Here is a 17881-nt window from a genome sequence, read left to right as displayed (position 1 = left end):
AGGGCCTGATGGCACTGTGGGCTTCATATCCTGCTCTCACACACACACACACACACACACACACACACACACACACACACACACACACACACACACAGGAGCAGGGTACACTTACAACACACAGTCTCTTCCAGGAGGCTGGTATCAGTGTATATGTTATCTGATACATATCTGATCCTCCGTCTATCCTCTGTGACTTTAAATGTGGTGTTAATCAGAATATGAAGCATACATATTTCATAGCTGAGAACTCTTATCTTGTCCAATCTGTTATTGTCTGTTATCTTTAATTTGATGCCAAAGAAGAAGATGGTTGTCCTTCAACACATGATGATGAAGGGAACTCAGCCTCACTTGATCTCTTTAACTGATCCGGGATCAATTCACGCTCAGCTTTAATGCATCTCAAGTCGATATAAGCAGCCGAATGATAGAATTCATTTGCCATCGCCGCCCATGTTATACATTGATTAGCGACGGATTCCTTGTGGTGTGGGTGTTTGTCAACACTATAGCCTCTGCCTGACTGTGAGAGGCCCGGGTTAGTCATTAGTCTCCTGCATGTTGTGGGGGATGAGGGCATATTTGATCTCAGCTGTTAAACAAGAATTCAATACAAGCTATAGATACCATTCTCTAAAGGCCAAAAGAATTAAATGCAAAACTGTGTATCTGTTAAAAGTATTATTATTCTTTAAGTTTGGAAAGTTGAGAGGAAGAAAAAGGAAGTTCTTATCAGATTTTATCTGTAGATCTTAGGCCAGTGACAGCACATTTCACACAAATACAACAATTTTAGCATTTTAAATCATTATGGATATTGGTATTATGTCCAGGAACAATCCATAATGGCACTTAGAGTGCAAACCTCCACCAAAGCCACAGTATGAAACCACATTTAACTTAGATCCGGATTTGTATTTGAATCTGCACCAAATTTCACACACTCATACATGTGAGTACCTTAAACACGTCAGATTAAAATAATAATAACAGTAATTCCTGGATCCGGATCCACAGCAGTGGATCATGCCTCACCCCCCCCCATAAAAATGTCATGGATAACGGTCAAGTTGCTCTAATGTAATCCTGTTAACTAACAAACGAACAAACAAACAGACACAACCATCACCTCCTTGTTGGAGGGAAACAGAGGTTTCTAATGTTCCCAAAGGTAAGCAGAAAAACATAGAGCAGAATGAGACAAAAGAACTTAAGAGCTCGCGCTGTATCAACAGCTGCCTCTGGCTGTGTCTAAAACCATTTCCTTGTTTACCCATTCACTCTTGCCTAACAGTTTACTCTCTGGTGAGCAGTGAAGTGAGATTTCAGATCATCCTGCACCAACTCTTAACCCTTACATTACGCTAATTAGCAGTTCATTAGCAATTTAGCGTTTGGAAGGAAACCGGACACTGTCAGGTGTAATGTGCAGTGTGTTGCATAGTGCGATTGGTAAAAAAAAATAAAAAGGTATACTCTCTCCATTCTGGGAACACTGAATACCTGAGGACCCATTTAGCCACGGAGGCTAAATAAATGCAGGGACATAAGTGCATTTGGTTTAAAGGGATTAGTTGCCTCTAACCTGTCAGTAATTTAATGTATAAGTTATTCAAATATGGCATTGGTAGATAACGTGAGCTGAATATGATGAAAGATGGAGAAGTAATGGTGCGTTTGCCTCACCTCGTCTAACACTCTCATCACGTGTGTGTTTCCGTGAAGTTTTCCCTCTGAGCGCACAACAGAGGAAATGCCACAAAAGTATTTGTCTGGCAGTGTTAAAATGCGTCTCTGTCCTCCGCGCATCCTCCAGCGTCTCTGCAGAGGCCCTCCGAGCAACTTAAACCACTCAGGCATCCCAGCTACATGTGAATGTCATCAGCATCAGTTCACGCATGGCCAGGGCACCCTTGCCATGAGTACATGGTATTTTCTCTGTATCGTACAGCTGTTTTCTACTGGCTGGCCGTGAAACCACTCCTTCAGGGCGGGATGCAGGCTCTTTTGTTTCCAGATCAGTTCACTCGCACTGACCAGATCCAAACTCAAATACAGGGGTTACTCAACGGCTACTTTAAACTACTCAGTTGACATTACATTTCTTTATCAACGCTTATGAATTCCATTCTAAACAATTTTAAATAATTATTTACTGATGCATATCAACATGTTTGTATAAGAGCTTGTGTGACACTATCATCAGCTCAATCCTTTTAATGTGTTAAACCCAATAAACCAACCACGACCCATATGTGAGTAGCCCTGGTCAAAATGTGTGGAGAGTGTTGCTGGTTGAATAAAACAAAGAGAGAATGAGATTTTAAAAAATAGCTTTGACAGGATGCACTTCATGTGGAGGGAGGAGAGAGGGGGGGGGGAACTCCTGGTCTGTAGCTGTGCCCGCCTCGTCTCCATCCTCGCTGCCCCACTAAGAGCTGCGAGCAACAACAACAGAGGTAACAATGGATACCTAGTGACGCCACGGGCTTTTAAAGCATCCCATCAATAATTAATTTGTTCTGCTGTGTTCCTCAACGCTGGCACGCACGCTTGTCCTTAATCTTTTGTTATACCGGATGTGAGGGGCGCCTGTCACACGGACCCTGTAAAATAAATGGCTCAACAATGAATAACCATTTTGTTATCGCGATCATTCTAACTATCGATTAGGCTCATTCTATAAAGAGCATCACTCCTATTCTGATATTAATACACTTCACTGCATCATTACAACACAGCCACATCATGACAAGATTGCGCCAGAGTTGGAATACAGACACCATTTCAACCAAAGTCAGGCAACGTGTCTGCAAGTAGAGCTCCTACTCCAGCTCAACTCATTTCCCTCCTTGTGCCAAATTAAATGCTGGTGTTCGGAGTGAAAGTTTGTTGCCCAAAGGAAGTGACAAAATGGAAATGTAAGAGTGAAATCTACGTGACGTGAAAGCAGAATTTACCTGTGCACACTTTCTCTCCCGACATGATATCTTTTTTGAATAAAACATGACGGATGGGGTCTTACCACAGATCGTTTCTATTGTATGTGAGTGCAGGCATTCATGATATTTTTTCTGAGTAAAGTCAAAATCAATAAATAATCTTTAAAATCTAAAAAAGACCAAGAGAAACAACAGAAATGTAGCCCAGAGAAGATATAGTATGCAGTAATGTATTCAACACTCGGCTGCACTTGACCACTTTATTGCGCTGTAGTTTATATGATATATCTGAAGCATAAATGCAGACTTTTTGCACAAAGAAATTCAAGAGCTGAATAAAAAGAATGGAGGAGACATTCACAAGCAGGGGACATTTGAGGTTCAGAGTAAGAGCAAGTCCTGCTCTCAAACTGACACACAGCGCTTTTGAATGAAGATGGGGATGGAACCCATATGTTGCTGGCGAACGTTTTGTCAGTGAGGGAATTTCTTTCTGTGCAGGGTGTCTTATCAGAGAAGTTTGAAACTTTAGTGGAAAGTATTTTTTGGGGGATTCAGGTCCAAACAGCAGTTTGCACCATGCTGTGACAGCAGCCCGGCCAAAGCGCTGCACAGTTCTTCTCCCAGCGCATGATTTGGATAGCTCTTGATAAGAGAGGAAGTCAGCCAAACCCCCCCCCCCCCCCACCACCACCACTGAAAACAAACAAACACAGAATCTGATCTATAGAAAGAAGACCCCCCTCTTCTATTAAATAAGCCTTTCAGCTTCCAAACAAAATGTGTATTTTTCTCTTTTAGAGTTTGTCCTGTTTTATCAGCATGTGAAGCTAACAAAAGGAGAGTCTCCACTACACCCAGGGGTATGGCCATAGATTAAATTACATCAACATATATGAATGCTATAATTTGTAGCTGTATGGGAGGTTACTTATACACTGTGATTTCAGGAACATGCAGAGCAGCGGTGATTGACTCAAGGCAGAAGAATACAAAAGAAGACCTGCGTTCTATCACCACGCTTGCATATATCCAGATTCAAGCAGCGGATCCACATTCTCATGAATGCCATGTTGTCCTTTTTACAGCAGCACGCACAGAACCCCAGATACGTTAGAGCATCATTATTTACCATCCTGTTCTTAATTTATCCCAGTCAACAAGGACAGGGTTGTTGACAGGGATGTGACCGGCTAAACTTGGCCTGCAAGAGTCATGTCAACAGTATTTCTTTCCAAGGTCTGTCGGTTTCAGAAATAGTATTGCCCATGGGTGTCAAGGTCACATTTAGGCAGCTGATACTGGCACAAAAACACATTGATAGGATTGACATGCTAAGGAGGGGCTGTATGTGAGCAGCCAAATGTCCGAGTGAGAGGCTCCAGACTTTCTCCAGACATTCTCCTGCCAGTCCCCTGGTTAAAACTCGGGATAATGAGCTGATGAGAACACAGCAGGGGGATCTTCCACAGGATTCACCGCAAACCAGTGGGCATGTCGATGACTTTTTTAAAAACCAGACAGGTGCAAACGAGATAAATTGCAGATCCACATGTAAAAGACGCAGACGAAGATGTCATGTTGTGATAAGGGCCGACGACGAGCTGTAAACAAAAACATGTGATCTCTCCGCAGTGGAATTGATGCGTAACATGCTGCCACTTCCTGCTGCACCACCCTCTCACCTGAACGCTCGGGAGATTTGTGTGTGGTTGAGAGCGTGTCTGAGCGAAGGAACCCCCGCTGCGTTGTTCATGTGTGAAAGACAAACTCTGGAGAAAGTCCAGACCAAATTCTGCTGACATTCTCCGTAATAATTAATACGGATATGTCTTCCAAAGTCAGTTCACATTTACCACACACTCCCTGGGAAAAATTGCACGATCATAAACTACATGTTACATATCGCATATAAATACTAGGCTTTGGAAAATTACAAGCTGTTGGAATGATGCTTTGGTTTAAAAAGGAAGAAGACAGATGTTCACATCAAACCCATACCTCAGTTGAGTGACAGTGGTGTTACGACACTTCCATGTCAGACCAGTATTCTATGGAGCTAAATTCAAAACTGAACAAACAAAGAAAACGTGTTTACCAAAACTCCCGAGTTCAGTCTGAAAATTGCTTTCAAAGAGATCTGACATCCTCGAAAGTATAATTTTACCATGTGCAAGGTCTTTTCAGTGTCTTTTGTTCATAGGTTAGATTAACACCTGATTTAAAAAAAAATGTTTTGTCATTTTGCACAAGCATCCCAAGCATTATCACAACACGACCAATATATCCGTCCTCTGCTCCTTGTTACCTTTTTAGCCGTGTCTCCCTAAAATCCTCTGTTTCACCACCATCATAGTACATGCCTGTCCTTCTGACCTTTTAATTGAGTATACTTGCACAGGCACTTTTTTATATTATTATATTATTTCTGAACTAGGCTTGTACCTCCTTGCGGGTTTCCTGGCAGAAACACCAAACAGACTCTTTCTTCCTCTCTCTACTCCCACTGTACAGGACGTAGGCAGACAAACACGCAAAGATTTCCTGCACGACACATCCTTTCATTTTTCCGTACGTCAGATCCACCTCACATTATCAGTGAGCACACACAGAGGCAACGCACTGCTAAATTAATTGGATTGAATTGATCGGGACCTCATCGGTTTTGCTTTGTGAGAACACAATTGGATTCACAGTTAACAGCAGTGACACACTTTGTCTCCTTGTGACGAGATAACAAAGGTGTGCAACTTTAGTCATCGCACTCCCTTTATGTTGTTTTTTTACTTAGGTTTCACTTCAATATTACTTTCTATTTCTTTCACTGTATTTTATTCCAACACACACACACACACACACACACACACACACATTGACTCACTCATTGTCACTCACTCTCACCCTCGCAGCCACTCATTTGCCCTGACTTGTATTATTATGCTGCTATGTGAAATGCCTGGTGCAGTGGAAATAGAAAGCAGTGTGTTTGGCGAGGTTGGAGGGGGAAAACTACCCTCAATGGGTTTTGAATTGCCAAGGTCCTGAATAAGCATTATAATACAGGCTTGCAGGCAGCGACCGGATGTGCACGGAATTCGATGTGGCATTACTGACATGTGGTTTTATCCTTGCAACTGCATAACCCACACAAATACAGACTCAAAATCCTGATAATACCCTCCTCTCATTTACTGTAGAGGATGTTGTTCAGTGGCTGCATAGGGTTTCTGGGATGGCCATTTTGGTTTTGCAATATGCAACATCCTTGTGTAAAAGCAATTTCAATGACAGGCAGTTCAAAACCGTAATGTTGCCAAGGTGTCGAAGCAACGTGGTAATGACAGCCATCAAGAAAGGGAAAATGTGCCGGCGACAAAGGCGGTACACCAGGACACCAGGGGACAGTCTTTGTGGTGGTTGTAAAGATGACAAGATGTTCTCAATGAGCAGCTAACTACCCAGCATGTAAATACCCATAATCATAGCAAAAGAGATCATTAACCAGTAGCTTTCACACAATAGTTCCCACACAGGATTGGAAAAAACCTAAGATAGAAGTCTAACCCTAACGCTCTTTGGTTACTACCTCTACGACGAGTGTAGCACTGGAATTATAAGCTAATACCAGATTGTTAGGTGCACACCGTCCACTGATCCATCCTGGATTTCAAAGGGGCTTATTTACACAAAGTGGAGTAAATTGGAGCCAGCTCCGTTGGGCCAGTGGTCATGTGAGCAACACTTTGTCTTCGGTGGTTCAGATTTCCCACAAAACAATCGGCAAGCTCAGCCTCGGCGCTGGGCAAGAAAGACTGCAAAGAAGAAGACGATGCTCCCTCGCCACTTGCACACACTGCTTTGGGCAGACTATCATTCCCATTAAACTAATAACAGTTAGCTTCTTATCTTGCAATGTCTTGGCAAAGTCACTTCCACCCTTGAACAAAACATAGTGCCTTTGAATGCTGGGGCTTAATCTATCACTGAGGCCCAACTGAAAATGCATAATCCTCTGCAATTTGCCTCCTTGCATTCCACATCGCCACAGATTTCCACGGCAATTTTACCACATAAATTTCTCGTTTCGGGGACATTGATTGCGTCCTTCAACTTCCCAAGCAGACACAAGTAAATAATCTTTAATTTTACCGCTCAAACAACAACAACGGATTAATACATATAACCATTGTGCAGGATGGGATTCTTCTCACAACGAGCCTCTTATTTTGTGAGAATATGTTAAAGCTAAATGTTACCTTTTAACATTCCGGCGCGAATACTCCAGGCTTAAAACTTAAATGGCCTCGTTTCGGGTCGAATATGAATGTCGGGCTCCCCGGATATTTGGATGGCACCACAGGAGCAGAATGGAGGCAGGTTATGTTTTTTTTCTGTTCTTTTTTTTACCTTTGAAAAGAAGGTACCAGTTACTTCAATTGTATTGGATTTGGCTCCAACACTGTTTACCCCTGAAACTCCAAAAGTGTTTTGTGGACTCAAACACTTCACCCACCCCTCCATCGGCATATATCGGTGAGTGAATTTTCATTTTTCGGGGAACTATCCCTTTAAGCACGTTTGAGCCGGGTTAGTAATCTTTTAAATATACTATCAAAACCATGAGCAGTCAGTCAGACAGACGCGATGATGACAATATGTCAGCAGAGACAAATGTTCCGATAATAACAACAATTGCGACCTCAGTTCTAAGACGTTTTGCCACAGTTGTAATTGTCAATATAACAGATCACTTGTTTCTCTAATGGCACATTGTCACAGAACAATCACAGCATCAATACTACATTTGGGAGTCAACCCTGAAAAAAAGTGTTTTTTCTTTTAATTTCATGGGAGATAATAGGCATTTGTAAATCCTTCATAACTACACTAAGTTTGAAGTGTTGTCATCTGAAAGACCATCGTCAGTAAACTTAATATCAGAACGCCGGGAATTTATTTTCATTGTATGTCTGGAGAAGGACGTGTCAGTATATTAACTATTAGAAATATAAAACAGAGTGTCATCTGGATGAGAAGAAATGCAGCGTCTTGTACCGTTGAGTCACTTGAAAGATTACACAGGGTGATGAAGTTATTGACACACTGCATTTCATAGATGTATAATTAGATGTTTAGCAGATATAAAAAGTTCACACATATACCGACCCAGGTGTAGTCAAATTCGTTCAGTGTACAGAGACGAAACTTCTTGCAACTGGGTTCATCTGAGTCTTTAAAACACATTATTACCTGAAAAAAAACCCCAGATCAGCCTTTAATATTGAAATAGGTTTAAACTAGATATTTCAAAAGTATCTTCTCCACTCGTTAGAAACGAAGTTCAAAGCAACTCTTCAATCCGTATCGGTTGCATCAGCCTCGAGTAATTTAGTAAGTCTGGCAAAATGTGTCCAAGTGTATCAACAACGGCTGACAGCTCCTGGGGGGGAGGGGAGGGGGAACTGAACAGAGCGTTCGAACTGTCCAACGGACTGTGATGGAAAGTAAAAGAAGTTGAGGAATGGCATTTTGTGGAATAAGGACTGGTGAAAGCATTACTTAACTCTCAAGGTAGTGTGAATAACTCAGCATGTTTACTTTGACAGGGTCTGCAGATGAAAAATGTTGACTTTTTAAGACTCATTGCCAACAGCCAGCCAAGTATTTCTGTGCTCTTATGAAATGTATTTGTTGTGTTTTGAAGAATGGATTATTGGGCTTTTGTAACCATATTTTAAGCATGTAAGCTCTCCTTGTGTTCCTGAAGGGGTCAAGGTAGTTGTCCTTCTGGAGTAATACAGGTCAAAAAGACATTATATGACCAACAGAGCTGCTTAGTTTCATGAGACATGCATATCTATGTGCTGTGGCTAATTTTACAGAGGGAAAACAATCTAAATTGTAATGATTATCAAAATTATGCATATGCACAAAGGAAATGATTGGGAAAACTGTGTTTTATGCTATATATATCTCAATCATTAAAGAAATATTCAAGACTTAAGGAAATGCATTCTAGATACATAACCCCCCCTTAGGCAGGAAACATTCACATGGCTATATGAAAGCCTGGCCATACATTTACTGGTCAACAAATGTAGATGCTATTTCATCTTCTAAAGCCATTTGGTTTTCGTTTTGCCAACAAGACAAATGTGACAAATGTATTTCCCCATAGACAAACTATTACGAGCAGCTCTTTGGCCTGAGACCCCTGCAGATATTCTGCTCATGGCCTCCGCTTCCATTTGTATTTATTTTTTTCATCTGCAGGGCACCATCCATCGCCGGGGCTACTCGCCTGTCATCTGCCCGCACAGACAATGGCTTCCTGACACGATAGCTCCTTGTAAAAGATGTTGCCACCCCTCGATCTCTGTGCGACACAGACCCACATAAACACGGACGCACGTTGCCACAGACATGCGAACACATGAGCACACAGAAAATACACACACACAAACACACACACACACACACATAAACAGAAATCAAATCTGGCTCTAAATCAAATCCCATCATTTTGTTTTTCAGAGTCAAGGGGGGGTGAGGAATCGGGTGGGAATATTGTACACTGGTTAAGTAATCACTGCCGTTTTGGGTTCACCCCCTCCCCGCCACATCACCACACCATTCCAAAGGGTGGAGAGATTTCAATCACTTTGTCATTGCCACGATGGCTTTAGTAAATTGTTGACGGCCAAATCCATGTCAATCCTTTGAGTGATTGCATGCTGGGAAAGGTCCAATCTCATTTTCTCTTCAGTGTCTGCCGGACCGTAAATGAACACACATGAAGTTTAGGTCTCCTTTGTATTTTCCCCTAATCAGATTCTGAGTTGAAAATTAGGTGAAGCTAAGATGAGAAGCTACCAATCATGAAACCCTGAGCTTCACCGACTTTATACAGTCTACCGTGGAAGTGTCGCTTCCTTCAGCTGGTACATGCAGTGCTGGTCGTACAGCTTGAACACAATATCATGAAGTCACTTTGCACTTCACAGAGGCTTCTTACAAAGATGTAGATGGTCGGGGTTCCTGGATTTTGCTGATATAACATACATAAAAATGCTTATAGAAGCCCAGTGCCTCTAGCTTCTTTCCCAGTGCCTCCACTCTTAATGCTATTCATGCATTTAATATTGTCACCAAAATGCCTGAGTCATGGAAAAATTATGAGGCAATTTATATGAGCTGCACTGCCTCAAAACCAGATGAAAAAGGGGCAATTTCATGCAAAAAAGAAAATTGGTGGATTCCAAGGATCATGTTCAATAATCATTGTGTAACCTTAATGATTATAGAGGAAGAAAGAAAGACAGAAAGAAAGAAAGAAAGAAAGAACGCTTTTGATGAATAATGTGAGAAAAAAAAGAAAGAAAACCTTTTGTAATAAATGCCTATTCAGCTACATTTACAACAGCCCCAGGGGAACATTGGGATTCTGTGCTGTTTCTTCTACTTTGTATAAAATAAATTCACTCAACCTATTCATCCAGTATTCATGAGTTGACCCATACTGTCTGACTATATACTGCTGCTAAAAGATACATTAAGGTAATGATGTATAAATATTATCATTATGTCAACACACAAACACCGGAATGCAAAGTGCCTTCACATTGTTATCATGCAAAATCGAAGCTCTACCTTCCCCTTGACAAAACTGTCTTCCGCATACCTGTCTGTTATTTGCTGTGCAGCGCAGCTCCACTGGGGCAGCACAAATCCATTCCTCTTTAAACATCATTTGTTTTCTCAGCCGAGCACCTTCATAATAAGCACCTGACAGACAGATTACTTTTTAACCCCTCACACATTTCGCTGTGAAAGTGCTAAATGGCTTGCATCCGCTGCCTCATGTGAACAAGGTGGCGACTCGGACCAAGCATGTTCCCATTCTGTCAGTTCATGTCTGAGGGCTAGTACCTGAATAAACCCTAATACACTAATGTAATGTTTTCTAGGTCGTTCATGTAGCAAGATTCCCCCCCCCCCAAAAAAAACCCCAACTTGTATGTTGGAAACTGGAAACATTGGTGTGACATTAAACTCACAACACACATAACGTCACATAAATGTGGACCACGTATAGACTAAACAATGACAATTAATGAACAAAAAATATTAATTATTATTCTGTCATGCCAATGCATTTGGCCCATCCCCTCTTGTGATTACCAGACTTCCATAATTAACAAACACAAACCTCCTCTTCCAGTATAACATAAACAAAACATGGAAAAAAGGAAAAAGAGAAGACACACACACACACACACACACACACACACACACACACACACACACGAAATTGAAAATGAAATCAAAAAGCAGAACTAATACATATCTGTAAATTGACTTTATAAAAAGCTTGTTTTTCCTCTTCTGGCTTTCTCCAGATAACTGGCTAATTGAATACATATTCTGTTGTTTATACACAGTTGGACATGCAGCGTAACGTTTATTTGAACTGCCACTGTCTTCTAAACTAAACTAAATTGCCTTCTCCTACAAGATAAATTTGGCCAGAACAAAGTTCCACTTGCCATTATTGTCAGGTAAAAGAGTCAGAGGCCTGTTTTTCCTGCCAGCCCCCCCCCCAGTAAAGACCGAGGCGTTGTTTCTATCACGCGACAGATGCAAAATTGAAAGGATGAAAAATGGTGTCATTCACGTGGTAGACTTTCGAAAAAGATGTCACCTTGGAAAGACTATTATAGTTTGGAGAGCTTTTGGTTTTACGGGATAGGGGACGCCAGTGTCAATGTGCTGTAAACAGAAGCAGGTGATCTCCACAGCAGACTTTAAACGTTATGTCCTTCCTCCTGGAGGCTCTACCCCCAGGCACCACCCCTCACCTGAACCCTCCGCTCGACTCAGAGAACCTCCTGCTGCGTTCTTCATATGTGAAAAAAACAAACTCTGCACAACGTCCGGAACCCATTGTCTGGACATTTCCCCGAGTGCATGTAGGAAAACAGCTTCGGATTCTTCTGGGTCTGCTTCCAGTAAATATACCCTCACGTACTTCTAACAACAACCCTCACCTTCCAGCACTTGCCCGTAGCATCTGTATAAACGAACGATACACTGCCAGTGATCACAGTAAAAGCACTGCGCTGGGTTCAAAATGCACTTTTTACTGTAGGGGATACTTTGAGTATTTCACTTTAAGACATGGTGGGTGGTAACATATTTCCCCTCTGAGCCTATGAATCCATGCTGTGCTGTGGACCAAATAATCATCTCCCTGTTTCATCAGCTGGATGTAGCTGCCATTGCTTATGCAATTTTTGTCACTATACAGTACATTTCTTTGACTGAATTTCTAATCACTGTCACCACGATTCACAAGCTCCACTGTGAGATTGGGATGAACAGATGAGGAGTCGTCCTGTGCAGCGTTCAGCAGCACATATTAGCACACCACATTCGATTTGGGGAATGCTGGCAACCCTCGGAATGCTATTATGGGCTTTTTACTACTTTGGTAATTAGCGTAAAATGCCCTTTGAGATTCTACAGTTGTTTTAGGACGTACTTCATTTGCATCTCTGTCTTTAATCTGGGAAAGTCCTTGAGCATTTCAGCGTGACCTTGCTGGAAGTCGACTGGCTGCTATCTGACACAACACACCATGGTGTATGGCTTATTAATCACAGCGAATCCAATGAAAACAGAATCCACAGCTCTTGTCTTGTTTGATTTACAACAATGTGCGATCCAGCACGGACAACCCACTGTGATCCAAAGTCTGTCAGGAGCGCAGTCAAACAGAGCTGCATCTGCCAACGTTTGCTGGAAATGTTTAGAACAAAAAACAAGTAGAATTTACACACCAAAGAACAACACTTCTTTTTTTTTTCTCTCGTCTATAATGAAACCTGAGAGAATTTTATTTTACAACTGGTACCAGAAGTGTCATGAGTGTTATAAAAAGTATAATCTTATTGGCTGGAGTGTTGAACTCCCTCCTCACCAAATAAATAATAATTTGATAATAATTCTACTTTATTGATCTCCGTGGCACACTAAACAGTCCCGATGCTTGCTGACGCTTAGGCTTGAACACTTACTTTCCGACTGCGGGACGGATACTATTCACTTCAGCTCCCTGCTGCCTCCACTAATTCAAAAAAAAAAAAGAAAAAAGTGTGTCCATGAATTGTTGAGAACTGCTAGAAAATATTAATAAATAATGTGCAAGAGCAGCAAATATCATCTTACAGCCTTACTTAGCAACGTCTAGCTTTTACCAGGGTGTATATGGCCAGCAAGAGTATTCATAAATGTAAAAAAGGCAACTATAAAAATGATTATCCATCCAATTTTTATTTTTATTTTTATTTTTATTATCCTTTTGAGAGTAGTGGGGGGGAGCTGGATTCATGCAGCTGCATTGGGCGAGAGGAATTTCACACAAAGAATCCAACCTAACCCGGATTCAAACCAGGAGCCTTCTTGCTGTGGCAACAGTGATAACCACCGCACTACTGCCTAAATATATTATTATTATGACAACACATTTTTCTGTAATAAAATAAAATAAGAAAGTACTTGATGTCCTTCAGGGTGGGCCCCTCAGTCTATGCTCATCACATCGTGTTCAGGGTGAAGTGAACACACATGCATGTCTTACATGTTAGAGCTGTCCAGCATCATGGCTACTGTCATGGAAAGAAAAGTTAGATACAGTAAGTTGCACTTTCCAAAGACATGTGAATGAAGGATATTTATTTGTTGAATCCAAAGAAAAGCCAGTGCCAGTGTGTCATAAGGCCAATCTAGAGCGTCACCACAGCTGTAAACATGCACATTAACTAGATGAGCTGCGACGACAGATGTGCTTGCATGAAGTTAACACAGCCCAGCAGAGTTCTAGAGCCCAACAAGCCACTTCCTCCAGACTGCTTTCTGACACTGTCGCGAGGGGGAGTTTTGTGTTGAGCACGGTAATAGCTAAGAAGCTGACACCTCATTCAGAAGGAGGGTTTGTGGAGGAGAGCCCTGTTGCCACTGCTGATCTGCTCGCACTGGGAAAAGGCAAATTGTGCATTGTGTGCAAACGCTGTGCATTGAACGACTGTGCAGGAGCAAAACCCTGCTATGGCATCTGCCGGTGAGTTTGCAAAACTTCAGGAATTCAGGACAAAGAAAAGTAAACTGAAGGAATTGAACTTTTTTTTTTTTTTTGGGGGGGGCATTTTTGCCTTTATTAGTGAAGCAGAGACAGGAATGAGAAGAGGTAAATGGTCCAGCTGGCCAGGGGATATTCCTGCTGCACCCTAACCATTCAGCTGTCGGGTTGCCCTGAATGTATTTGTTAAAGCATTTATTGTGGAACCAGTTGATGTGGCTGAGCACCTACAAGACAAAATCATCGAGCTGCAAAGCAATGACAAGCTCAAAGGTCGGCACAACAACTTCCTTCTGCCGGAGCTCTCCAAACTATACAGAGAGGATTTTCTTATTCTGTGGATGCATGCACTGTCTGCTGGGGACAAAGCTACTCTTTAGTTCTTTTCAAAACTGACTCTTGCAAAGATTTTAACTCTACTTAAGACTGACTGACCCTAACCTGGAATACCTGCACCAAGTAACAGCTTGCTAAGGAGAAGCAGTTCCATCCATTGAATTAGAAAGGTCAGTGTGATATACAGTGGAAATAGTGATCACCCGTTTAAATGGAACAAAAAGCTTGGGACAGAACCGTTTCTATACAAATGCTGTTTAAAAAATTCGGTTATGGTGATCAGGTAATACGCTTACGGTGTTCGTTTGGGTCTTTTCATTCATGTCTGGACTGTTAAAAAGTAATTTTTGACAGTTTTTAAAGGCTCTGTCAGCAATTTAAATCTCCTCTGTGTGTCTCCAAACTAATCGAGCAGAATCAAGGCAAACCGAGCACCCCACCATCTCCCCCGGCTCTCCATACATTATCTAAGTTTACAAATTATGTTGTTTCTACCCAGTCTGAGTTTACACATGAGTCCGATGACACTGTTTGCATATGTGTTTGTGTGTCGGTGTTTGTCTGCACGCACGAGAGAAGACGATTTTGAAGATTTTACTCATTAAGAAAAGTATCGATCATGGTGATCAGTGTTGATATTATGGAGTCACTTCAAACAAATTGGCATTTAAACTTTTGCGAATCAGAGACTGTATCTGTTTGTCTGTGTGTGTGTCTGAGAGAGAGAGAGAGAGAGAGAAGTGAGCGGCTGGGCTGCACGCACCTTTCCTTCAAGTTCTGGGACTATCCTAAAGAAGTTACGCATTCTTTTATAGTAATCAACTGCCTATAGTGATCATTTGGGTTTTTCCACCCCTGATGAAGCTGTTGCCCTGTCAGTCAATACACTTTAAAACATCCTGCTCAATTCAACGACCAAAGGTCATATTTGAGTTCGAGAAAATCTGAATCCTGTTCCGCACATTTCTTTCTAACATACAACTCTTAAAAGAGTTCGCTCTCTTGTAGTGGTTTGCTCGTGTCATATCGGTCTGTATAAAGCAATGGGATGAATTCTGTTATTGTAACCTTCTTTGCCAGGTTTTTTTCAGAGGATAACTATCGCTATACAACGGCAATTTCACAGGAGCATGAAGATAGGATTTTCAGGAGAGCAAACAGGCTGTAGCGAATACAACCATTTAACCTCTTCAACCTGTGTACCCTGGCGAGGCAAATGGCAATTACATAAATGTTTAGGTGCACACACACACACACACACACACACACACACACTAAAATACCCACACACAGAGTCAAGCGAACTGTGGGAAGGCTGGAGACAATATACTGCATATTGCAGTCAGTCTGGTGGCCGCATTGTGTCAGCAGAATCTCATTATTTCCATGCAGCTTCTGAGGCAATTATCGGTTGGGGAAATACTAGCTCTCTATTGGGTGGCTTTATTTGTTCCAGGGTTATGCCCATTTCTCAATGTGTGGCTCAGAGCGACATGCCAGTCCCCTTGCGGTGTGTGCGTGTCACTGAATGGGTTCGGATGCGTTCCGATTGTTGTTTGCGGCTTCCACTGGTGAAAAGCCGATGTGGAATTGGCTGCTGGGAATTTAAGTCACTTTGGTGTCAAATGTCAAAGAGGACTCTGCTTTTCTTCTGGTAATTACAGAGAGCTGAACTAAACCGCACTGAGCAGAGCTTAGCCAGAGACAATACAGGGAGCTTCCTATTGACCCCCTCCACCAAGTTTCTGATGTATTAGTTTCCTCTCCATTCAGAGCACCCAATGCAGTCTAATGTCAGAGGAGAAGATCATTTTGCCCGGCAGTGCTCACTTATGAGGATGCGAATATCACTGAAAACCTAATTGTGGACCGAGCCCATCTAGTTTTCTTCATAGAATAAGATGTAGCTTCTTGCATCAACAGCAGTAGTGAGTAGGCTGGTTTAATTGTGAGTCGGACTGAGATGTGGTAGCTTCCAGGTTGAATGTGTTAGTACGAGTTGATGTGATCAGTGGAATTTCACAGTGTGTGTGCTGTGTCCTCGTGTTGGTTATTGATTGTTTCCTCCCTATGGGTCCTGCCAAGAAAAAAAGATGCACTTCTTTCGTGTCTCTGATTGCTGCAGAAAATAAGCCCAGGAAGTCTAAAAAGATGAACTATGGACTGCACGAATTGAGTGAATGATGCTTTACTCATGTGGAGTAATTGGGATCAGGATCTCTCTCTCTTCCTTTGGACAATAGAGAAACAATGCAAACATAAACAAGGGCACATGCTTCCATGATGTTGTTTTACTTTGGTTTCAAAATGTGGTGTCTTAGAATATACTGTAGAGTACAAGGTTTTTACAGGAATGAAAGGGTCTAACACACCAACCTGATATACTAATGTATTGATTCCATGCTGTCCCACATTGTGGCTTATTTGGGTTTAAGGTCAAATTACTTGAAACTCTTCTCCTGAGTCTTTTCTGCAGCCCCACAACAAATGAATGTATTTTATCACCATTCTCACACAGTACATCGCTGCAGTTTGATGAAAACATAGGTCATGAAAGTGACCTTGAGGAACCCACAGAGAAACATGCTGTGAAACGCACCTGGTACATGTTTAAGAACACAAAAAGCACTTTGCATCACAAATACATTAAACGTTGTACTTGGTGGTCGTTTTTCATGATTGCTGATGCATGGCACAGTGATTCTGACACTGACAGCAGGATTTTTCTCATGAGGACTGTTGGGGCGTTCACCGTTCACCTGAACTAGAAGCTCGGGCAGCACATGTCGTCAAAACTAAAAGCCTTTCAGCACATGTTAAGTGATTCTTGCTTTGAGAGGAGCTATCAATAACATAGTACGTTACTTCCCCCTCACCAGGAGACCCCTGTGGTGCTAAATTACATTTGAAAAATTATGTTTGACACTGAATGATGATTGAAGGTTAATTACATGCCAAGGCTGAGGAGGGGAAGACATGTAGCTATTCAACCATGTCCGCTCTAAGGCTCGCACCTGTGATACTTAAGGCCCAGTGTCAATGCTTAAATCTAGATAAACCCGTCAGGGATTCTCTCTTAGGAGCCTTTGTGCTGGCAAATCAGTCGACATTTGATAAGAGCAGAAATGAATAACGGAACGCATGATGGATATGTTGTACTGAAGAGATTACATGTAACAAAGAAGAATTCAAAGTTATATTACTGTGTAATTTATAGTGTGTCACAATTCAGTCAGTGCTGTCAAAGATATTATGCATGATTCTTTTTTTCTCAATATGAAAGACAACAATCATACACTTCAACAGGAGATTATGCTGCACCCAAGATCACATTTCAATAGATTGGATGACAATTTATCCCACGTAGCTTCATTTTAAATTCCACTCATAACCCCAATGTCCTCAATGATATAAAAAGTAATCACAATGTTTTTTCGAAATGTGTCCAAAATGAATCTCATCC

The 17881-nt window shown here is 41.7% G+C and overlaps 1 protein-coding gene across 2 annotated transcripts in view; it reads right to left on the bottom strand.

Annotated features, from left to right (window-relative positions):
• The window catches only part of lingo1a (leucine rich repeat and Ig domain containing 1a), a 128354-nt gene that overhangs the window by 26498 nt on the left and 83975 nt on the right, over positions 1 to 17881 (bottom strand). The gene's annotated exons all lie outside the window — the stretch shown is intronic.

This window comes from Hippoglossus hippoglossus, chromosome 6 (assembly GCF_009819705.1).
Source record: "Hippoglossus hippoglossus isolate fHipHip1 chromosome 6, fHipHip1.pri, whole genome shotgun sequence".
Classification (NCBI taxonomy): Eukaryota; Metazoa; Chordata; class Actinopteri; order Pleuronectiformes; family Pleuronectidae; genus Hippoglossus; species Hippoglossus hippoglossus.
This window is presented reverse-complemented; position numbering and strand designations above follow the sequence as displayed.